At 47.4% G+C, this 24,444-nt stretch overlaps 1 protein-coding gene across 1 annotated transcript in view; it reads left to right on the top strand.

Annotated features, from left to right (window-relative positions):
- The window catches only part of PPIG (peptidylprolyl isomerase G), a 776,344-nt gene that overhangs the window by 189,549 nt on the left and 562,351 nt on the right, over window positions 1–24,444 (top strand). The window lies entirely within an intron of this gene.

Below are 24,444 nucleotides of genomic sequence, written 5' to 3'. Positions count from 1 at the left end.
CTCTTTGGTGGGTATGTTCCAGTTTAGTGGTGAGCTCCATCATGCAACTGCGGAATTCAGATTTAATGTCCAGCAGGACTGTCTGGATGTCCTCCTTTAGTGGTTAATTTACCCACCAGACTCGCCGAGGAGTGGGGTGGCTATTTGGGTGTGTCCAGTTTCCTCCCCTTCGCTGCTGGAAGCAACATGGTAGAGAGATCCCCACTCTTGGGGGTTTTCGGGTATTTAGACATGCTTGGTGGAGATGTGTAGAGGCTTCTCAGGGGCTGACAGTTATTTACGATTGTTACGCCAATAGGATTACGTCTCCTGTAACTCGGGGCTCCCGGCATGGAGAACCACGATGTCTGGCCTGCAGTTAAAACGGGTCAGGAACTTAGACATTTGGGGGAGCCTCTTGGAGGGACTTCGTCATGGCGAGAGCTGGCTTATGGGTTACTGGAAGGCTGAAGGGTCCGCTAAGACACTTGTGCTATGATGTAGCCCTAAGAAGGGGTAGGCAGTTAGGGAGCCTTAATTTCTGTCCAGGGCTAGGTGGGGGGGGCAATTCATCAATGTGATCCGTCACTTCGAGACCCAGGTTAGAAGTGCCAGAGATCTGCAGCCTGTGACCTTCTTCATATAAGGGGGAGTGAAGAATGGATGGGCACTGCCAGAATCCAGACATAGGTGAATTGCCTCAAAACAGTCCCACCTTCAGAAAGTGCAGCTCACTTTAGCTAGTAGGGGATGCAAGGAGGTTTCCCAGGTTAGTCAGCTTGTTCTGCACACAAGGACTGCTAGGATTCCAGTGGGGCTGCTGCACTACGGGCAAGCCCAGCTGAGAAACCCGTTCCCACAAGTCACAGGGATGTCACCCAGCTGCCTCTGGCCCGCTAATCCGGGTTCCATGGCACACGTAGAAATGTGGGTGTGAGTCCGTGAGAACCCTGCAGGGGAGCACTGATGCAGGCACAGCTAGACCGGGATGAGGAGCACTCCAGCAGGAACAATGGGTGGAGGGAGGAGGGGCTATGCACTCGTACAGCATGGCATAGCAAAGATCAGATCCACCCTTGGGACATCCGCGCGCCTGTGCGGACTGCTCCATGGTCGCGCACTCACCTGAGACGCCGGAACATCCCCCTTCGTCGTGTAGTGCGATCAATCTGGGCCGCCTCTGAAAAACGCTGGTCTTCCCGTCGCAGGCGGCGCGCTCCCTCTCAGACTCGCATGCATCCGCTCGCCATCTTGGAGTGCTCCCCTGCACACAGGGCTCAGTCACTTCGGGCTTATCATTCGGGCTTCAAGAGACGAATTAAGCTTTCATCAAGCCACGACAGGGTGCCAGCACCTTCCGACTTCAGTTGTCAAAAACTCACTTTACTTGGACCGGCAGGGACATTGCTTTAGCTTGAATACATTGGGCTCAGCACGGAGGCCATTGGCTCCCCTCTTAACCTTCTCTGCCTAGCCTTGAGAGAACTACAGTTCCCAAGGGTAGAAGGTATATTTGGATCACTTTTTTACAATTTACATTCGCTATGAAATGAGATTGACCTCAAGTAATGCGCGAGTTATGTGGAACACCCTAGCATTGTACAGGAAAGTAACTGGAGTTGACAACCTGCCGCAGTTTAAAATTCTAAATACGCCAGCACCAAGCAATCCAGACGGCGTATTTGAAAAATGCCTGCAAAGCTGCGAAATGTTCCTCATGCAACTTAACACCGATTAAAAACGTTTTGGTAACCAACCCGGAAGCTGTGAAAAAAAACCACTCTGGTAGCTTGATTGGATCGATGAGAGCAAAGAGCGCAACATATATGTATGCAGACATATGCGATGGAGACCAAAGCATTAAATGAGCTGCCCAGATACATGAAGAAGTTTCACTGTAAAATTCGTAGAAAGACCTTAAAGTTTAGGTTGAACCTGTTTGCAACAAAGAAGGTACGAAACATGAGGGGGGGGGGGGGGAGGAGATTGCGAAGATACCATCTGCCGATTCTGCATGAAAGTTGAAGAGACGCTAAAACACGTGGTGATCTTTTGCCCAAAACTAAGTTCTATTAGAATGAAGTATTTAGGGGAAGAGCTCAGAACATATACAGCAATGAGTGGAGATGACTGGTGGAAGTAAATGTTGGAAGGGGAAGAAAAGCTGTTCTTTGCCCCGACATTCCTTTTGGAGGAAATGAACTCGCTCTTAGTCAAAAACGAATGACTAACTGATTAGAGCATGAAAGACTGCATAAAGAAAACGTATATAAAGAAAGATGCAGGGAAATGGCGGCCGAAGGACCACTCCTTTACGATCTATTACATGTGGAACTCTAACTTCCTAGTACTTATTATGAGGACCTCTGACATTGTTTGAATTTGTAAGTGTACCTCATTCTCCTGTGTTAGAAACAAGGACTTTGCACAAGTTCTTCTGTCTAGTTTAAGGCATACAGAAAGTCCTAGGTCTCGCGTGTATGATTTGCCCTGGCTACTTGTCTCCACACATTGACATTCGCCGTTGATTGTTTTAAAAAGTTTGTAATAAACTGTATTAAAATAATTTTAAAAAATTGAGACCAGCAACCCCCCACCTTATGTGGAGTGCTGGGGAGATACGGAGTATCCCCTTTCTCATTTTAAATGTAACATTTATGTTACATGGACAAACCTACCTTTTTAGTGGCTGGTGGGAGTGAACCTTTTTATTAATTGGGTGCTCCTTTACCGTGGGCTGTTGGCACAGCCTTGATAAATGCACCCATGGGTGCTCATTTTATCAAAATGGCCCCTGTCTTCGTTTTTTCACCATTTTAGTGTTCCTTGTCCTTTCTTGTTCCTTTCCCTGACCTCCAGGGCAGGGAATTCCTTTGTTTTAACTTTATTTTCGTCAGGAGTCATGTGGACTCCCCTTCCAGGCTCCAGAGTGTCTGTGTAGCCAGGAAGCGAGAGAGGAGTCAAACTCTGCAGTCCTTTGTCTTTGAGCGTGAGTGTGCAAATCCAGTTCAAACTGGGAGGCTGGTTGTCCTGAGAGGATTGACAACCCAAGCCCCCCCCCCCCCCACCCTAGTTTGAATGTTGCAATGCTGTTTGACTCATAAGACATGAGTTGGGACTTATTTTGCTTTCTTCTATAAGGAAATTGATACAATTATCAAATTACATCAAAATGTGTATTCCTCCAACTAACTCTTTACATCAAGATCTGAAAACGATTCTATTGAAGGAAAACGTCCCCTCTGTTAACTCAATTCACCGAGAAGTGCAAGCTATTTTGAGCGATTTGAACATAACACTCAATAACTTGTGTTTAATAATTTCTTTTTTGCATAGCCCGGTTTTAGAGTATGATTGGTGTAACACTCTTGAAGTAAAAATGTATAATTCCTACACTGAGTATGCTAGATATACGGAAAAAAAGAGTTCCTCGAAATAGCTATTTGGAGTCTTTTCCGCGTAATCACACCAGAAAATTCTTTATGCAGTTTAAACTTAACCAATATCATACAAGGGAAAGGACTAGATATTGGAACAAGGCCAAGGGTGACAAGGTTTTTCTGAAATGTCGTTTTTTTACCATGCAATGAATCTGTGGAAACACTGAAACATTTAGTGTTGTTCTGCCCTCATTTCAAAACTGAGCGAACCAATTTGTTAATGGAATTTGCTAACATTGACTTCGAAGACTGCTTAGAAGATCTCTGGGCTAGAATGATGAATGGAAATCGACCTTTGATTTATGCGCTTGTTTGGTTGATAAAGCACATTGAAAGTGAACTGGAAAAATATTCATTGTAATCAGGAACCATGTATCTGAAGGTTTTTTCCTTTTGTTCTTTTTCTCTTATCTATTATGACAGCTTTTATTTATATGAATGCAAACATGATTGTGTATGTGTGTGTGTATATATATATATATATGTGTATATATATAGTGTACAAACATATTTTTATGTGGATTGTTTTATTGTTTTGTAAAGGTTCTTTTTTACGAACCATTAACAAATATAAAAAAAATAATTAAAAAATGCTGGCTGTTTGGCTGGGTTCTTGCATACAAGTCTGATCCTGGAGGCTGAAGATGGCTGGGTTCTTGCATACAAGTCTGATCCTGGAAGCTGAAGAGATAGTCGACCACCAGAGCCAAAACCAAAGAAGATGAAGGAAGCGCGGCTGAGACAATTTCCACCAACCTGAAAGCCTGCTGTAGCCCTTCCTTCCAATCGACCTGGGGATTACGAAAATGACGACCCCCGAGCCTGGTGAGGCCCAATAGACTGAAGAAGACCTGTATTTTGAACCTTCCCACGCCGTGCTGAGACCTTGCAGGCTGCAATACCCTGGGACCTCGAGCCATTGTGCGGTTCACGGTCTTCCGAATCTTGCTGAAACATTGTGGGCATCCTGCTGGACCTTCAGAGACGTGAATCGAGTCCGGAATGTCCCCTCGACAAAGTGCTTGACCTTGCAAATGACGAAAATGCAACCACCGATATTCGGTTTTCTGTCCTCCTGAAAAGGGGCAAACTCCACAGTCACGTCCAGCCGCGAACTGTATCGATCCCTGCTGAAAAAGCCCATCCAGGATCCTGTCTTCTGTCCTCCTGACAAGGAGTGCAGTGCTGAGTTTTTGGCTACAGATCCTGAAGTCCTCCTGCTGCAAAATCTTACTGTGCTAGCTTGGGTATTTACTTACCCTAAGTCTCTTGTGATTTGTTTGTAGTTTTGATGTGTTTTCTGTAATTGCGAGGTCTCTCATCCAGTACACCCGGGCCCATTGCTGGAATATTCTAGGGTGTCTTCTCTGCAATCTCTGGACCTTCAACTAACAAGTAAATATTTTAATTTAGAACAGTCTTCCTCTGGAACTCTGAACTTTGCCCACAACTGAGCCCTATCTCACACTGCCTACAGCTGGCTCCTATACCACTAGGGTCCCTCCCCTGCCTCCGAGAAAACTTGTGTACTAGTTTTTGGAATGGCTGGATGCTTTAAGATGTCTACCTTGAAAAGAAAACCAAGTGTTGAAATGTTTACTTTCTTGTGAATGAGTCAGTTGGTAACTTTAAAATCTAGGTGAATAGTTCCAAAACGTTATTACTTACCTTAGATTTGTTCTGCCCTTCTTAAAAGTATATTTAAGATTTACTTACATTGAATAAGCTGTGTGCCTTCTTAAATAAGGATTCACAAAGTCTTACTTTTCTTAGAAACTGTCTTGCCATTCTAACAGAAAGTAGGTAGAAGGTTAACTTACTCACCTGTGAATTGGGTTTGCCTCTTCCCAAAAGGAATGCTATTGGTTTCACTTTATTATTTTCGTTAGGATAATGAGTGTCCGCAATTGTATGTAGGCTTTACTAGAGTATAACTGTTATCCTAAAGTAGGTTAGTTATTGCTTCCCTTAGTCTCTATAATGAAAAGCCACTGTAATTGAATATTACACCCTAAGGTCCAACTCCCCTAGAATAACTGTTATCCTGAATCAGAGTTGTAGGTTTATGCTGTTCCTGGAATATGTGTTCCAACTATTCTGAAAAGTATATTGTCCGATTGACTTACTATGCGATTTCTTGCTTAGCGTCGCAGTACAACTGACAGGGTCTACTACCCTTGTATCGTCGCAAGCTTGGTCTGATAATACTCATGTGTCTGTCCTCCAGAAAGGAGGTGATCTAGGAACCTCCTTCCTGTCCTCAAAGACCCACTGGAGCCTTGGCGGGCACACAAAGGGTTCCCGGCAAAGGCAAAACTTTCATTCAGACCACCACCTCCCAGAATGGAAAACTGACTAACAAAGAACAACCACACAAGAAATGGTGAAAAAAGAAAGGAGCCATCATGTTAGAACATAGGTTACCCTTTTCTGCATAACCTGTGCTGTGAACCCAGCCTGAAGTGGAAAATTGCACAAAGGTTGGCAGAACACGGTCCCTGTCACCAGCCATAACTATGGGATTGTTACTGCTGTGAGAGTACCACAAATCTACCTCTGGCCTAGCCCCTAGTGGACGACCATGTTTTCAATCTTAGACAAACTCCTAGGGGGGGTGTGGATCACTATGCTCCCCTCCACCCCCCTTGCTCTTGTATCTCAGGGCCTTTGTGTACTGTTACTCCTAGATTACTCCTATTTTACTCCAATGGACACATTAACATAAGACACAAAGAAAACACATGAATCGATTCAACAATAGAAACACTTTTATTCATACATAGCAATGCATGATGCAAACACTACTATAATGCAAATCTCGAATTTGCACCTTTTATGCCTTTGGTGCAAATCTACCAGCAATGCAATAACTATAAGCTTTACAGGCTTCTAATGCAAGCAATCTAATAACTCCAATCCACACCATTCCTCTCCATTCCACACCATACTTCACACTCTCTAAGACAAACCCTGTCTGATTACCCCATCTATCATGTCAGCCAAAGCTCTGTGTAAGTCTGTTCTAATTCCCCATGCACACGTCTTATTCAGCAATACTCCACTTTTCTTGTTTTGCTCTCTCTCCTCTCCCGCTAACTCTGCAACCAGCCAGTCAGGGCCAGGCCTCTCTCTGCCAGATCCCTGCCAGCTTGATCTCATCAGCTTTGAGATCGAGGGAGCATTGGGGAAGCATTCTGAGCAGTCTCATCCAAACGTCTCTCCTATGCCACTGTCAAAAATCTCCTCTTCCATCTCGGTGTCATCTCCCTCGATCTCAAAACTCGATCTCCACCAACTAGAATCTCGAACTACCAACTCCCTCTCGCCTCAGAGCGCAGACCAGCAGAGAGCAGCAACTACCTCAAATCCCAGAGCCTCACCTCTCAGTATACTGTTCAATGGCGTACATAAATCTCTATGTTTACACTAGTCTCTCTAAACTAAAATACCTCTTGTCAGCATTTCTAAATCTGAGCAGTGCCTAAATATCTGTGATGCATGTACTTGTACGTTTCAATCACTGCGTGTTCTGGTCAATGTGACATTTTCTACATATCTATACCATATCTATCTTCTGTCTGCCTTACCAAGCACCATCTCCTCATATTTCTCCATTCAAATCCCTCTATCCTTCTGCATGTCTCTGCCTGCAAAGCTCTCCCTCTCTCCCTGCCGCTGCCCCCACCTTTTCTCTGTCTGCGAAGCACGGCCCAGGGCCTGATAAGGCCTCAATGCCTTCTACCTCTCGGACAAAGGTTGCATTATCTGTCTGCCAAGCAACTGTTTACGCATACTTGTACACTGTAACTTATAACAATCTCTCCGCACTCTGCAGGGCTTCTGTGCGTCTCAATTCAGGATGGCTTAGGAGCCAGCTAAATGCATTCTCTATAGTGTTTAGCACATTCACTCACTCAAAGCAAGCCTATCTATAATGCTTCAATGCATATTCTTAGTGCACACTCAATGCGTGTCTCTACAATGCATGCATAATACATAACAACATATCTCTACAAATATAATGTGTGTCTACATGGCACTTCAAATATAACAGGCCTCATTCTATTGCAAATGCATACAAAGTGGCAGAATAATGTGGATAGTCTAATGATGTCACTACTTCATGTAACTACTAATCAGAATGTATGATGGATAACTAAGCAGGATGCAATGATGGATAACCAATCCCTAAATGGGTAATGATTCTGTAATGATAACAAACCAGGCTTCTCCATACGATCAGGTTTCACACTGCAACCAAAAAGTTACTGGAGCGCAGAGAAGGGGGATACTAGGTATCCCCTTAACATAAGGCAGGGTGTGCTAATCTCTCATAAATTAGTTTTAGGAAGGATACAACGTATCCCTCTGTCTTTAAGAACAGTAGTTCTGTGAAAGAATAGAACACGAGAACCCAAAGGGTCCCCAGCAATGCTGCGCATAGGGTTTTGTGTGCTGCAAAAGTTAAATACAGCTGCCTTTTGAGATACGATTATGGTAAAACATAAAAAGTTCCCATTGTTAAAGCAAATAAGAATGAATGAGGGGAAAATGGCTTCCCTCATTCAGGAGAACAAGAAGGTGCAGAAGCCCAGCAGAAAGTGCTGGGGGTCTCACTAGGAGAACGGATCAAGCATATAAAACTGATGAATATCCCTAACAGGATGGCAAGATATTTTATAATACACCACTCCAATGGCCGCAGGAATGGCTATCCACACACATTTGTACACAGCAAGGCACCCATCAACATGCCTGACCGCATGGGTTGCTTCTCTAATGGAGCCTGGCTATCCCTGCTAAGCCTTTTTGACCATATGCACACACACATTCTTATCGTGCTCCAAGACCTGCAACACTCTGGAGTTCGGTCCTCCGAGGGTGTTCCCACTACTGCGCATTGAGACTAGAATAATGGTGCTATACAAATGTCAAGTACACTACAACATCGCAATGCTGACGGGCTGTCCAGTGTATAACCGACTGGAACAGGAAGCCCATCCAGGGGTGGATTAGATCCCCCTCTGCCTAGTCTGGGTAGATTGGGAGGGCGAGTGTTGGGAACTTTTCTTTTTTGGCAACTTTTCCTCCATAATTTCTATGGGCCCCTAACCTTTTTTGCTTTATATTTTAACTTGGTTTGATTCTTTGCTTCCCCCTATCTTTTGCTCATTTGTTAGGTGAAACTGATCAGTCGTTTAGACCATCATTACTGGGAAAATGTTTGCCTTTTACTTTTTGTAACTCTTTAACATTGCACAAAGCATCTTAGAATGCAGTGCAATGGGATAGTTTTGCACCACTCTAGCCTTTTACACTGAGTTTTTTGGTTACTTTTATGTGTGGCTAAAGATAAGTTGGTGGCAGCAATTACATTTTCTTTTTTTTACAATTTTTGTTATTTCCAGGGTGCATATCTTCGATTACCATGTATGGTGATTAAACGTGGCTAAAATGGCCACACTATGAGATTTTTGCTTGTTCTTTATCCTTTTCCCTGCATTGCCAGGTCAAGAAATTACATATAATTTCATGCACTTGCCTCGGAAAGCTGAGCTTTCCCAGGCTAGTGATTCCTTTGTGTGTAACCCAGGAAGTGGGTCGGACTGTCTGGTCCCACTCCACATCTGTGGTGCCAGAGAGTCTAGGTGTGGGACCTGGGTGAAACCAATAGTTGTCTCTGATTGGACAAATATTTGCTGTTTGAATGTTGCAGATCCTTACCATTTGTGAGCTTGGACTTGTTCCAGGCTGGATTTTGGATAAGCGGACTCCTGCAGCCATTTCTTTAGATCTGCGTTGGAGCCAAGAATACCTCGTAGAAGAATGCAGACTGAAGCTCCGAAGACGATCCCTTGCTGCTTCTGGCCCGGTGAAGCCCTGTTGGACTACCTGATCTGCAAAGGCCCTGTGCAGTGCGTCAACCCCTGTACTGGTGGGACCAACCAGTCTCAACGTGTTATTGTGGATCCAGCTGTATGGAGCCCTTGGATGTGTCCCTGGACCACCCTTTGGACTGTCCAGCTTTCCAGTGGGGTACCTCGATGGAACTCTCACTGCTCTGTGCTTGCATCTGGACCTTTGGTGGTCACTCGCTTGTTGTATAAGTCGCCGTCTTGCCGTATTTCCACCTTACTGCCGTATTTCCACCTTACTGCCGTATTTCCACCTTACTGCCGTATTTCCGCCTTACTGCAGAATTTCCACTTCCCAGCCTCAAGGGATCATTTCCTGGTAGGACGTTTACCACTGCGACGGGAAGGAAGCCTGCCATAGTCTGTGTGCGGTGGCTGCCGCTGGAACTCTCTCCTTCCCTCGTCCTTTGAAGTGTCTTGAAGACTGCTGCATCTGTAAAGCTTGCATTTCTCCATCTCCTCTGATCCTGGACCTGACTGCAAGTATCCGTGCACCCACAGCTCCTGGGCACCTCTTACCGGAAACAGTGGGAAATCAAAATTCCAATAACCGCCAACCCACCTATTATCTCCCGTTCTCCCCCCCTCAGTCAACCAATCCGGTCATCTAGGAAAATTTGAGACCTAAGGGCGGGGGGGGGGGGGGGTTCTTACTTGCCTAGTAACTTTGTTGCATTTGTTCTTTTGAGCAATCGCCAACATAAGTTAACCTGCCAGCTACACATACATTCTGGGGAGAAGCATTGTGGCTTTTGGGCACAAGGCTCCACTCTTCTTAGTGCTTCGACTGCTGAAGCTAGGGAATCTCACATGTGACTTGGTTCCATATCACTGCATCACTGTAACTTTGTATTGATTTACGTCTTTTAATGCATTTAAGAACCTATGGTCACTGTAGATATTTTTATTGCATGTTGTGTGATATCACCTGCTCTTTCCATTTTTTAGTGTTTAAGGCCTAGAAAAATGCTGTATTTCATACGCTTGTGTCTAAAGTGACATATTGTGTGCTTCACCCTGTGGACGGATTGTGGATCCCTGACCCCACTCCTCTCCATTGCTACCTTGATTGGGTGTTGGCTAACCTCCGAGTTCCCCTGTTCACTATAACTAGGCTGGCCTAGTAAGATCTGTCCACCAGACCAGATTCTAGAAATACATCTTAACAGAGGGGACTCAGAAACCCACTACCCTGAGACCCGGGGGAACCGTGAAGATTAACCAACTACAGACACCTGAGGCCAGGTCTTGGGGACAAGTACTCAGAGCTGGTTGTGAAAACCATTGCTTGGAAGGGCCGGTGCACATATAAATTTGGGTGTTGGTTCTGGCTAGCTGTGGTTGGTGACATAGTACCCACAACAAAGCCAGGATTCAGACAAAAAGAAACAAGCAGGGCGTTTGTTGGGGACAGATTTATTCAAAAGCCCTCTGGTGAGGGATGAAAAGCCATCAGCCTTAATGATCAGACAGGTTTTTGAGCCAAAAGAAAGACCAAACTCTAAAGTGGTAGCTGTGTCCGAGCAGTCAGGCTTTTCTCAAGGGTTGAGGTAGGATGTGAGTGAGGTGAAATTGGTCTCAACCACCAGAGAATATACTGCACTAATATACTGAAATACACACTTTATTATAAAATTACATGTAAAGCAACTGTGTTCAAATATGTACTTTGGGTTAAACATAACCTATGGTAAGGGTCATGGTGTATGTATAAAGATGTAAAGTACTACAGGTGCACCATGAGCCAAAGGGAACTTTAGACTCAACTCCTCCTCGGTGACCTCAACATCCATCTTGATTCTCCTTGTTCCTCATCTGCACTCTTTCGTGACCTCTGCGATTCACTCTCCCTCTGTCCTCCCTTCCGGCCCAATTCACTCTGCTGGTCACACACTTGATGTCTTGATCTCCTCTGGCCTCCTCCGATCTACTCCCCTCACCACTCCTCTCTCCTGGAGTGATCACTGCCTCCCCTCCTCCTCTTTCCACTCCTCCCCTCAAGCCAAGCCTACCACAAGATTGCCACCCACTTTCTCGGACATCCAGCCCATGAAGTGGGTGGCAGTCGAGGATTTTGCTGCCACCTTCTCTCCCTCCCCCAACCCTCCTCCTTACACCATGACACTGCCCTGTGTCTGCTCTACCCCTCTATTTCTGCTATTCTTGCCCCTGTCATGAGGATCCGTTTGAAGTTCAAAGCCAAGTGCAATTCTTGGTATGACTCTGACCTAGCTACACTTAAACGTAAGTGTAGGGCGGCCCAGAGGAAATGGAGGGCTTCTTGCTCATCCTCTGACAAACTGGCCTGCCTCTCACCTCCCAGGCTCTTTGCAATGCCCTTGCCTCCCACTTTCTCTAAAACCCAGGACATCTTCTCCACACTCTCCTCCACTCCCCCTCCTCTGCCGACTCCTCCTCTGCTTGCTGACCCACCTTCAGCTACCCCCTCCCTCTTTCTCCTCCTTTCCTCTTTTCTCCCCTAATGAGGTCGCTGGTAAAGTCAGATCTATGAAAGCCTCATGAAAACATGTCCATCCCTGTTCCTCTAAAACCATTAAGGACCACACAGATACCCTCGCTCCGGCCCATACTGATTTCTGCAACCTCTCCTTTGCCTCTGGATCTTTCCCCTCCCCTCTGAGGCACTCCCCTGTTCATCCTCTCCTCAAGAAACCCACAGCTGATCCTTCCTGTCCGGCCAACTATCGCCCAATTTCCATTGCTCCCTTTTTGGGTAAGCTCCTGGAAAAGCTTTCCATCTCTCAGCTTAACCTTCATTCTGACTCTGTTGGCTCTATCCATGACCACTAATCTGGCTTCAGAGCTACCACAAGCACGGAAATTGCTCTCCTGAACATCCGTGAAGATCTGCTCTCCAACCTTGACTCTAACATTCCCTATGTCCTCATCCTACTCAATCTCTCCTCCGCTTTTGACACGGTCAACCATACCACCCTGCTCAATCGCCTCCATGACAACCTGGGTATCACCGATCAGGCTCTGGCCTGGCTGACCTCTTTACTCTCTGATAGACCCTCCCAGGTACAACTTGGATCCTTCCTATCTTTGATCTCCCTCTCTACCTGTGGTGTTCCCCAGGGGTGAAACCTCTCCTCCTGGCTTTTCAACCAATACCTAGCAACTCTCGCCTACTGCATTTCCATTTTCTGCTGAAATTCCCAGTGCTATGCGGATGACGCCCAACTCATTTTCAGGCTTCCTTCAGCCACCTCTCCTTCCCTCATCTGACTGCCTAATCACCATTCAAAATTGGTGTGCCGCCAATGATCTTTGTTTAAATGCCAACAAGACTGAGATCCTACTCATTGGCACACCTTCTCCGTCCTTTCCCCTCACTCTCTGGCCAGCCTCCCTTGCCCCTACCCGGGAGGCCAAGAACCTCAGGGTTATCTTTGACTCCACACTTTCCTTCTCCACACACATCTCTAAAAAATCAAACTTCTTACTGCACCTCTTTAGAGGTACTTTTCCTTTCCTCTCCATCCCTCAGAAGCTCACTGTCTTCCCAAGCTCTGGTTCTCTCTAGGTTGGACTACTGTAACACACTCTTTCTAAATCTACCTGCCTCCACTCTCCCGCCCCCCCCCCTTAAAACTAATCCAGAACAGGACTGCGAGACATGTCCTTGGCGTCAAGCCCTGAGATCGTATATCTCCAGCTCTGAAATCCCTTCATTGGCTCCCAGTGGATGCAAGGATTACATTTAAAACCCTCTGCATTGTCCACAAGGCTTTCCCTCCGTAAATACCTCCCCTCTCGAGCCCTTCGCTCCTCTACTTTACTCCCTCAGGGTCAGTCGTTTTGCAAAGAATCGAGCTTGGGGTAGATCTGGCTCTTCGGCTGGGGCCTCCCTGATGAACTGCCTCCCTGCCACCTTGAAACTTGAGAAGAACTATCTATGGTTCCGGAAGCTCCTCAAGACCTTACTCTTCGCTTCTGCCTTTGCCCCGCTTCTCCCCTGCTGATCTGTTTTCTCTCTCGGCACTGTGCATCTAGCCACCCTCTGTCCTTCGGGCCCAGGTACCTGCTCACTCTGCCTCCCTCCCAAACTGCCTCCTGGCCACCCCTTGAACTGGGGCCTGTATCTGTACCCATACAGTCCCCCACCCACTCCTTCTGCACTTACCAGATACACCCTATCTGACTAACCTCGCACTTTGCCACTTACCGGCTGCACTACCACTGTTTATCACCTTTATTTATTTTACTTATTATTTATTTTGTTCTCTCCTATGCTCCGCACTTTCCAATTTCTTCCCTTCCATGCATTTTCCCCCTTTTCCATTCCCCATGCACTTGTGCATTCTCGATGTCACTAGGCCTAGTAAGATCATTTTTTTTGGTCTATCCCTGTTCCCCCTCCCTTCGCCTGGTCACACTCTGAAACACTTGTGTACGAGCACAATATACATACAATACCATATCGTTGTTTAAAATACATGCACAGTCTTAATTGGGACCAAAATGCCAACTCATAAGTCACTGCAACCTGCAGTACATAGTCAAATTATTAATAAACATTGTGGAGGACCAGAAGGATGACTCTGACTCAAGGGTAACATTTCAAGGGTTTTTATTTAACTAAAAAGGAAAATGCCTATCTTTCCCTATCGGTCAGAGGGATTTCCCTGCCTAAAAACTAAAATAAGGGTGCTCGTTGTTCAGATGGATTTCTAAAGTCTGGCCTGGTGGACAGATTTTAGAAGGCCACCCTAGTTATAGTCAACAGGGGAGCTCTGGGAGTTTATCCAAACCCAATCAAGATGAGCATGGAGAGTGGTCAAGGCGAAGTCTCGGGAGAGGTGAGTGGCTGTCAGGGGTCCACACAGTGAAATACAGATTAGTTATACTTCGGTAAGTACAAACATAATCTATTTATTGGAGGCCCAAAAACACTGTATAAATCAACCCAGCAGTTAATGTTATCACACAATACTATAAATATAAAACATATTTCTGAGGATTGTGGATCTGGTTAGACTTGCATGCTTTGCATAGTACGACATCTAGTGGTAGGTGCTGAGTATTGTACATGTCTTTGAAGTTTGAAATGGGACATCAACTAGATGCGTTTGTAATCCTATCCCTAGTGTGACGTCCATTGTACCCATAATCCCTCACCGTTGAGGTCCCATTGTGTTTTTTTGCACCATTGTGGTCGGTCGTGTATATGTGGAGTCAGTTGCATTACTACTTTGCTATCGTATTTTCCACGGTCGTAGTTCGACAAGAATCTTTGAAGACCTTTCAACTGCTTATTTCGACGAATCCTCCAATTCAACAGGCTTCGGCCTACACCAGGCTTCAGCCTTCCAGTAGAGAGTTGGGGGGGGACTGATGATCTATTGGAGAATGCATCGTATCACATCCTTTATACACTACTTTGTCTAGGTGCCTTTTCATTTAACAATGGAGAGGACTCCTTTTTAATTTCTGTCCATCTTGCAACAGAAAGTATCCGTTGACTGCCTTCCCCGAGACCATCGAGTTGGGCGTTGTGCGTTATGCAACTTGTTTAAACCTAAAACACTTGGAGAGACGCACCCAACGGTGGGCGGCTCATGCTATGATGGCAGAGTCTGGAACCCCTACCAGAACCTTTGAATCGGGCAAGAAGGCCAAAGCATCGACGGCTCAATTTGGGAGGACGAAGACATTTCGAAGGAGTCTACTAGCTCCTGCATGTTGGTCCCCAGCCCCGAAAGGTAGCTGCATCGCGCTGCTGTGCGGGAGACTCTAGGTGACCGGGACACACGTGCACAGACATACATAATAAATGCACAAGGTTAGATTTTCATTTATATGCCAAATCACCTTCGCAAGCGAGACCCCCAGCACTTTTTGCTGGACTTGTGGATTCTTTTTCCATGCCCTAGAGTGAGTGGGGAACCTTTTTCCCCACTGACCCTTTATTTTATTCCAATAACTTTTTGGGCATCTACATTTTATTATTACAGCACATAGTAGTTTCTGTGCAGTGTTGCTGGGTTACATCTTGGGCTTCCCTTTTTATTTTCCCTTGACTTACCTTGCAGAACACATGATCTCAAGGGTAGAGGGGGATTGTTCCCCTTTAAATTTGTTTGAGATCCGCACACCCCACCTTATGTGGAGTACTGGGGAGATGCATGGTATCCTCGTTCTCACTGCTCCTTTAACATTTCTGGTACAGTGACGAGCTTAATATTATGCCTGGTTGCAGTGGACATACTTTACTGACTTTTGTGTAGGTTGTACTCGCAGGCTTTCAAGCCAGCTGCTGTAATGCACACCAGGGCCTTATTTATTTTTTTGCCATTTTTAGTGTGCTTGTCCTTTCTTGGTCCTTCTGTCGTCTTGATGGTGGTGGTCCTGGTTGTTCTTTTCTTTGGTGGGAACCCTTTGTGTCTGTGAAGGCAGAAAGTGAGGGAGGTGTCCGAAACTCTGCTCACCTTTGTCTTCTGGTGTGCCAGAGAGAATCCAATCCACACTGGGTGGGGTTGGCTGTCTGATTGGACAGCCCCACAGCCCCTTTTTGTAAACTGCAGGGAGAGTTTGCAGAGGTTGTGGGGGTTCTCGTTTATCATGCCTGGATCTTGGAGCTGATGTCAATCACTGGAACAGAAAATCTGAACAATAGAAGACTGATGTTGCTACTTCCAGCGACCGGCAATGCCTGCGGTCTAACCGATGCCTGTGCTGAGCCCTTTTCTGCGACAGGTGTCCCAAAGACGGGACCCATCTGTCTTGAAACATGCATTTCGAGCCATCCCACGATGAGCATGGGCTTCACACTGCCAATACGGTAGGACCTCGAGCCGGTGTGCTGTGCATAGTCTTCTGAAGAACGAATCCTGCTGAAACTTTGGTGGACTCCTGCTGGACCTCCAGAGACACGATTCCACCCCTTGAAGTCCTTGGACCGAGATAGTCGGGTAAATCCGATTGGCGACGACAGTCCTTCGTCTGGTACCTTTTTAAAAAGGGTGCCAAATCCACAAAGACATGAGAAGCACTGAAGAATATTTTTTGGGAGCCTTTTCTGTCGACCACAATAAAGAATCCAGAGGCCCGGTTCCTGTGCTGCTGCATCGTGAAGGTGTCTGTATGCAAGCTCTTCTTTACTGCTGAGGTACTATGTGGCTTGGGGTAATACTTAAAAGGTCCTGTGTGGCTAGGATGGTGATTTCTGTGTTTGGGAGTTCGCCTATACCGTTTGCCCGGGTCTAATGCTGGAACGCATCTAGGGAGCCTGCTAAGAAGTCCATGAACATTTTCTGCTAACTCTAAAGTCTTTACTTATTTGCTGGATGAGAAATCCTGACTTTCCTGCATCTGTGCCCTGTCCTGACCGGTCTACTATTTGCCTCTGGACCACCAGTGGCCCTTTTCTGCCTCTGCGATCACTCATGCCTTTGAATGGGTTAGGACTTGGAAAGTATAAGGCCTCTGACTAGAAAGTATAACCAGTATGTTACAAAGTACTTATTGCTAAGGTGTTAATGCTGTAACTGTATCTCTGAAATAGAATAAGTTTCAAAGTGTTACCAGATTAGCCAGGTGGAGGGAGCTTTTCGGAAGGTCGCCTCCAGAGGACTTGAAGGAATTGGTGAAACACAAGACGAGGCCCAAGGTAGGGGCATAGTTTTCATCCGCACCCTGCAAGTGCGACTCCTTCCCCAGGAAGCGCACAAGGTGGAGGGGCCTAGCAGGTCCTAGTACCAGTCTAAGCACCGAGGCTGCTTCAGCTCCCAGCTCCCAGCCACCAGACCGAGGGGGGTCACAAGACCCTACCAGTGATTTTGCTGAGGTCCCGCAAGGTTCTGTTACCCGGTTTCATCCCAAGGGGCTATGCCCTAACATTGGACAGATGTGAGGGGGCGCATTTGCGCAGCACTACCAGCGCCATAGCGGAGGGCTCCACGCCTAGCAGGACCCATCCTGAGGTGCATGGTAGGCCTCAACCTCCACCGCCAAGAGTCCAGGAGGAGGCCGGGCCCAGTGCGGCAAGCCTCTCGACACGGGCATGAGGAAAGCAGCCACACAAAATGGCAGCTCGCCCAACACCATCCCCCTTTGGGGACTAGGTAGGGTAATTTCCAGGTGGGACTGGTTGTCGCCTGGCACATGGCCCACGGCATATCCTTCAGCATAGCAGGGCAGATGCACCCTGCATACAGCAAGACAGAATGTGCCCAGGTCTCAGCAACCTCGGGGCCCTGCGCCCATGCCCGCTCCAAACGCTCCGCTGGCCTGTGAAGACGGGTTTTTTTAAACTTCGTGACACTGAGGTCTCCATAGATGGGGCATCATCCTCAAGGATGTGATCGGGGACATGCCCCCCCTCGATACTGTCGCTAGCCCTGTAAGAGGATTCAATTCAACACTACAGCTAAATCAATGCCTAGTCTGGGATACTGAATGGAAACCCTTATTGATATATCTTTATGTCCAGTTCATGAGTTCTGGATGACTACCCCTATATAACACCCCTCTCTTAGAATCCCCCTGACCCCACTGAGCCAAGAAATAGTTCTGTTTTGCAAGTTTAAAAGGTTTATTTGAGAAATATAACGGTATATCTATCACACTCTTATAATAAATTAATATTTAATATCACACTTAAGAATATGAGCAGTAATCAACAATGAATAATGTTCTACTAGTAAACTGATTTGGTTACGCAGGAGTAGTATAGAGGATGAGGTAGCACACTTGTGAATAGGAACAGAAGAATAAAGGGGTAGAGAATGCTTTATACGGTTCAAGGAAATCCAAGGTGGAATAAATGCAGGACAGGAATAACTTGATATGACTTCAACAAAACAAGCAATCACTTTTCTTTGACAATTCACCCCCCCTTTATGCAATGTAAGGAGATGAAGAGGAGAGCACACAGTTCTTAGAAATGCAATCAAATATAATTCAGTTCAATACTCCCCCCCCCCCCCCCCCAGCAATTTAGAGAAATAAGGTATGAGTTTTAAAACACCGGCCCAAGTGCTTTGAATGTGGTGGCAAGGAAGTGAAAAAATGCCGAACATGCTTTTAATTCCCTTTAGGAGGTTCAGGGTGAGTGAGAGATACTTGGGATGAGTGCAGGCTCACTTTAGCAATGATTCAGAGATGGTGATTAAGAGGCAAACAAATTTTTAGCAAGGAAAGAAAAGACTGCTGATGGTTACACGTGGCTGGATTTTTAACCAAATCGCAAATCGCGGTAAAATTCACGAGTGCGTGAATCGTGATTGCGGAAAAAGTATAAGGAGTAGGATGAGGATTCTAAGCTTTCAGAGGAAAGTTAAACCAAGTTCGTAGCCCAAACGGTTCCAGATATACGGACGATTAAATAAAGGTAGTTTTTCGGATTTAAAGTAACTCAAATTGACAAGTGACAGCTATGCAGCTGCAGAATTGACAAGTGACAGTGGTGCAGCTTTACAAAATGACAAGTGACACTTCTAGGAGGCGCTTAGGTTAAAATAGTTTGTATTAGATTATTTTAACTAAGAGATTGGTTCTGCACAGTTCTGCTAGGTACTTGCAATATAAATTTGAAATAGGCCTCGCCACGGATCTGGTCAGGTTTAGGACTGGACTCCGGTTCTGGTCTCAGCACTTCACAGTGATCTGGGTCAGCTCTCTGGTTCTGCTCACAGCGGTCTGGGTCACTCTGGATCTCTGGTCTGTCCGGATACAGCGGTCTCTGCACGGCTCCTGGATCTCTGCACTGGTCCTGGCAAAAGTTCTTGGCAAGGGATTCAAGCAGCTCGCCCGGCTGTGAGTAGCTTGCAGTGATTTGAGGCCTGCTGCAGAGAACTCAGCTTGTGGTTTTAGGCCTCCGATTTAGGTTCTAAAGTAGAAGTTCTAGGTTCTGGAGTATGTAGCTGGAGTCAGTCTGGAACTGGTATCTTCTGGATGTTGTGTGGTCCGGCAAAACGCTCCGCAGCAACTGGATTTGAATGTCTCTACCTGTCCCAACAGTCTCTTTTTATGTGTTTTGAAAATGGGTGTGTGCCTGGGCCTAGCTAAGCCTGCCCCTCTCTACTTGTCATTGGCCCAATTCTCCCCTCTCCCATGATTGGGGGAAGGAAATGTGAGTCAGAGTGATGCTGTAGGTTTTATGGGTCAGAGGATCCTCCCCTGGTCAGTTTGCCCACATATCTATATTTGATTCAAATACATCCTTCCCAGATATAAAATTTGTTGAAATTACATGTGCACATTATATATTCCTTATGGTCCATGCTTGTCCGCCTCTGATCTTCCTGGGGGCTTGCATTCAAAAATGACAACATTTTGCGCTTTTTAACTGGTTTTGCAATATCGGACATTTACCCAAATTTACACACATGTGCCAAGGAGTTATGGACATTAATTGATGAAGTGTCAGATTTTTAACATGCAGACATTTGGAGTGAGACCCTATTTTCCGCTAGCAACCCCCCAGAATACACCACAGGGTCCTAACGCATCTCAAAATGTTTGCAGAAAAATCACAAAAATAATGATATTACTTATATAATTCTGACAAGTCCGCACTTTGAGTTATCTATCTTTTTAAAATTATGCTCTGGCCCAGATGGGTGTGGTTTAGGTTCCAAAGCACATGGGGGAAGCTTCTGCCTGTCCCCGCCTCCAGCTCGGGTGGGTCCCAGAGGCACTTCTCCTCCCACTTCTCCCAAGAGGAAGCCACTTTTACGACCCCCCCCCCCAAGATAACATTTGCCTGAGTCCAGGACAGGCCTTTGTTCACCTCCCTGTAGTCCCCAGCTGCTCCACCCCTAATCTAATCAGAGAGGTGACAACTCCTTTTGGCCAGGGGAAGAGTGGCTGAGCAGGTTTTAACTCCTGTGGGGGTAGATGTCAGGCAGAATTCAGTTTCATTAAGCCAGGTTTCAGCTAAAATGTCACTTTTTGTTCGCCAGTTTAAGTCAATACAATGTTTACATATGCAGCTAGAATGCTGATTCTAAGTACAAAACTATGACATTTTAACAGTTACAAACTATGTGACACTCAAAAGTAGGTCACTCAGTTAATTTAAACATTTTGATTTTGGTGGTTTTAATCCAGTTTCAGTTAGGCTGCTGACATGCATAGCTCAGCCAGTTTTGTTATGAACATTGTTTTGGGCTCTTCATCTTCCCATATTTTGTATGCACACATACCTCATTCTGCCAGATGTCCGCTGGTGTTCAGTGAGATTTTTGATGTGTTGCAATGTTTGAAAATCGGCATTTTGAGCTGGCATTCAGAGAAACCAAAGGTAATTTTAAAGCGTTTTTTGAGCTAAAAGGCGCTGCTGTTTTACCTTTGGCACCCATTCCACTCATGGCACCCTGGCCCATCATGCTCGCACTGGTGGGTGGCAAGTTAGGCAGCCATTTTGGTGTACGCACAAACTGCGTGGTTCTCCTGGATTCTGGCGCACATGTGGGCTTTTTGGCCATCTTGGATTTCCTAAGCCCACAGCACCAAATGTTGCAGCATGATAGCTCAAACGTGGGTCAGGACACCCAACAGCCCCCACGGCCACACCGTCCTTGGTTCCAGTGATTTCAGGTCCAATGCAACCCCAGCTGCCTGCACCAGTTCCTGTGGCACTGGCTCCAATGCCTACGCCAGTTAGTGGCCCCACCGCCGCAGCAGCCTCCAGCACCTGTCACTATGCCACAGTTTACTGCACCCAGCACTCCTCCAGCTCTACTGGACCAACAGGACGTAATGGTGGACACAGATGAGGAGGATGATCCAGACACGCCCTCGTTGGCCAAGGACTTTCATGAACGGCTTGCACTCCTGGCTGAGTATCTAGGGCTCCCTCAGCCTGAAGTCAAACAACCAGAGGTGGGGGTACTGGCAGAAGTCCTCAACCTACGCCCCACGGCTAGAACAGGGATTCCAATGCAAAAGGACGTGGTGGTGCTTGCCAAAAAAGGCTGCCCAAGCCCACACTCTGCACAGCCTACAAACAGGCGCCTCAACGCCAAGTTTAGGCAACAGGAGGGCGACCCCCCCCTCTTGCTGTCGGTGCCCCTCCAGCCACACTCCTGTGATTGCCGCGGCTTCACTCTATTACAATCGTCATCGGCCGCGTACCACCCCCCCCCCCCACCCAACCATACCCCCCCCCCCCCCCCCCGCCTGCACTCCTGGGTAAGGAAAATAACATTCTGGAAGCTAATGGAAAGGAGGTCTACTCCAACGCCTCCCTCCATCTGCGCCAATCCAATGCTGACACCATGCTGGCTGCTGTCAATCAATGGCTCTGGCGAGAGATTGTCGATTTCCTTCCTGAGCTCCCCGTGCAAAGTCAGGGATGCTTCAAGGCCAGTCTGGCTGAAGCCACAAAAGTAGCGCAGGATATAATGGTGTCCACGGAGGCTCACATTGACACCTCGGGTATTGCTACCGACATGAGGACAGCCTGGCTACGGGCGACCAAGTACAACCTGGATATCCTGGGGCGTATACTGGACCTTACTTTTGAGCAGGGGCGACCTCTTCCATTCAACCACGGAGAGGAGCTTGATAAGAAGAATAGTTCAGACTGCCAAATCCTTAGCGATCCTCACGAAGTCCACCCCCAAGGTATAAAGCCAGACACACCAGCGCTCAAAGGTTGGTCTTTTGGTGACTTCAGGGGCTTCCAGGAGAGGCGGTCCAGGCAACCGGACAGATCACCGAGCCAGCACAGGCGTAAGCAGCACAAGCCAGCTCTCAAGGGCTTTTTCCAGTCACCCTCCTCAGCCTCAGAGGGGGAAAAAGGCATGACTGGCCATCCAGATCCACGAGTCTCCGGTGGGGGGCAGGCTTGCTCTTCACTCTCAACACTGGCAGACTAGGTTCGCGGACCCGTGGATCCTCTGAGTAGTATCCACGGACGTCTGGCTCCCTAGCGCTCCTGTCTTCCCCTCCACCGTCTTCCCCTCCCACAGATAGGGACAGCAACTCCGTTGGTGGAAACGTGCTTGTTTGTAGAGAGGCAGTGGAAGAAGTCCCAGCCTCCCAGTGGGTTCTGGGCTTCTATTCATGTATTTTCGCCATACACAAGAAGGACCAGGCTGTCCTGAGAGTTGTGTTGGACCTTTCCACCTTGAACCTTTCCCTCCCTCTTCAAAAGTTCAAGATGGTTACCCCAGCTCTTATAGCAGAGACCTTGTGCGAGGGAGACTGGATGTGCTCCCTGGATCTGAAGGATGCTTATCTACATATCCCGATCTGGCAGCCCCTTCGGTCCTTTCTGAGGTTCAGGATCATGTGTTTTCACTTCCAATACAAGGGTCTACCCTTTGACCTCAATTCGGCCCTCAGGGTCTTAAGACTGATGAACGTGGTGGCAGCCCTACTCGGGGCCCAAGGTCACCAGGTCTACCCATACCTAAACGACTGGCTCGTCAGGGCAAGGTCTCCGGAGGCAGTGCACCACACCGCCTCCGCCCTCATGTATACACTACACGAACTGGGATTTCCCCATCAATCTCAAGAAGTCACAGCTGGAGTCCACGCAGTCTAACGTTCCTGGGCCTCACCTGGAATACAAGCTCCAAGATGATTTTCCCCTCGGACGACAAGATCACAGCCATCAAAAAAGCCACGGGTCATTTTCACAGCAGATCAGTGACCTCAGCGTGGTGGTACCAACACCTCCTGGGCATCATGGCGGCACGTCTCTTCGCTGTGCCGCATACAAGGCACAGGATGAGGGGCTTGCAGCTACACTTCGCAGCCTCTTGGAGCCAGGAGAAGGGTTCCCAGGCAACGATGGTCCGCATCCTCAGGACCTAGTCTGGTAGAGCAGGGACGGCAACCTGCGGATAGGCAGGCCCTTCCGTCAACCAGCTCCTCGGGTCATCACCATGGACTCGTCCCTAGAGGGTTAGGGAGCTACCTTGGTCAGCCCCAAGTCCACGGGGTCTGGTCCCGGTCAGGAGCAGGCGGCCCGCATCAACTTGCTTGAGTTGATGGCCATCTGGCTTGCTCTCAAAGCCTTCCTCCCTATGATCAGCGGCAGGGCGATCCTCATTCAGACAGCTCCACCAGCATATATTACATCAACAGGCAGAATGGCACCAGGTCGCCTCCCCTATGCACTCTAGCAGTCAACATTTGGGAGTATGCTCTGGTAAACGACACGCACCTGTCAGCAATACACCTCCCGGGGGATTCCAACCTGGAGGCGACAGGCTCAGCAGATTGGATATGGACAACTACAAATGGCAATTGAACAAACAGGTCTTGCAAGGGATCTTCGACAGGTGGGGTCATCCTCAGGTGGACCTATTCGCCACCTGGTACAACAGGAGGTTCCCCCAGTTCGCGTCCGGACAGGGCAGGGTCTCCCTGAGTGACGCGATGCAGATCTAGTGGAACAACATGAATGCGTATGCCTTCCCTCTGACTCCCCTGGTTCACAAGGTAATCTGCCAGTTCAGGGAGGCCCGGCACCACTGGATCATCCTGATGGCTCCATGGTGGCCAGAAAGACCATGGTTGTCGGAACTACTGTCTGTTGGAGCAGGCCTTGGTACACCTTCCGCTGGGTCCGGCTCACCTACTCTTGCAGCACAGTCATTCACCGCACCCCCCAGAATTAGCCCTCTCAGCGTGCTTCCTGAACAATTCACACTGAGGCATCTGCAGCTGTCTCAATCCAACCTAGATATTCTACAAGGAGCTAGGAGTGATGCTATCAGGAGCCAATACAAAAGCAAGTGGACTATGTTTTGTCACTGAGCAGAATCCAAGGAGGTTGATCCCTTGACCTGCACGTTGGACAACGTGCTATCCTTTTTGGCACACCTCGCACACTCGGGGGTGCAGGTAGACACATGCCGTACTTATCTGGCGGCTATTGGGGCCTACAGGAACTCTGAGGTGGAGGTATTTTCGTCCTCCAATCCGTTCGTTAAAAGACACTTGGCAGGCCTGACTAGGCTTTACCCTCCCATCAAGAAGCCACACCCTTGTGTGGGACCTCACTGTGGTCTTGGGCACCCTGGCGCATAAACCATTCGAACCTATGGCGTCCACGGACATCTGGCTAGTCCCTATCAAGACTGCCCTCCTGATGGGCCTCACTTCGGCACACCGGATCAGTGAAATCC

Source organism: Ambystoma mexicanum, chromosome 9, assembly GCF_040938575.1.
Source record: "Ambystoma mexicanum isolate Mex_15411 chromosome 9, UKY_AmexF1_1, whole genome shotgun sequence".
Classification (NCBI taxonomy): Eukaryota; Metazoa; Chordata; class Amphibia; order Caudata; family Ambystomatidae; genus Ambystoma; species Ambystoma mexicanum.
The sequence above is the reverse complement of the archived record's forward strand: the minus strand, read 5'-3'. Positions and strand labels throughout refer to the sequence as shown.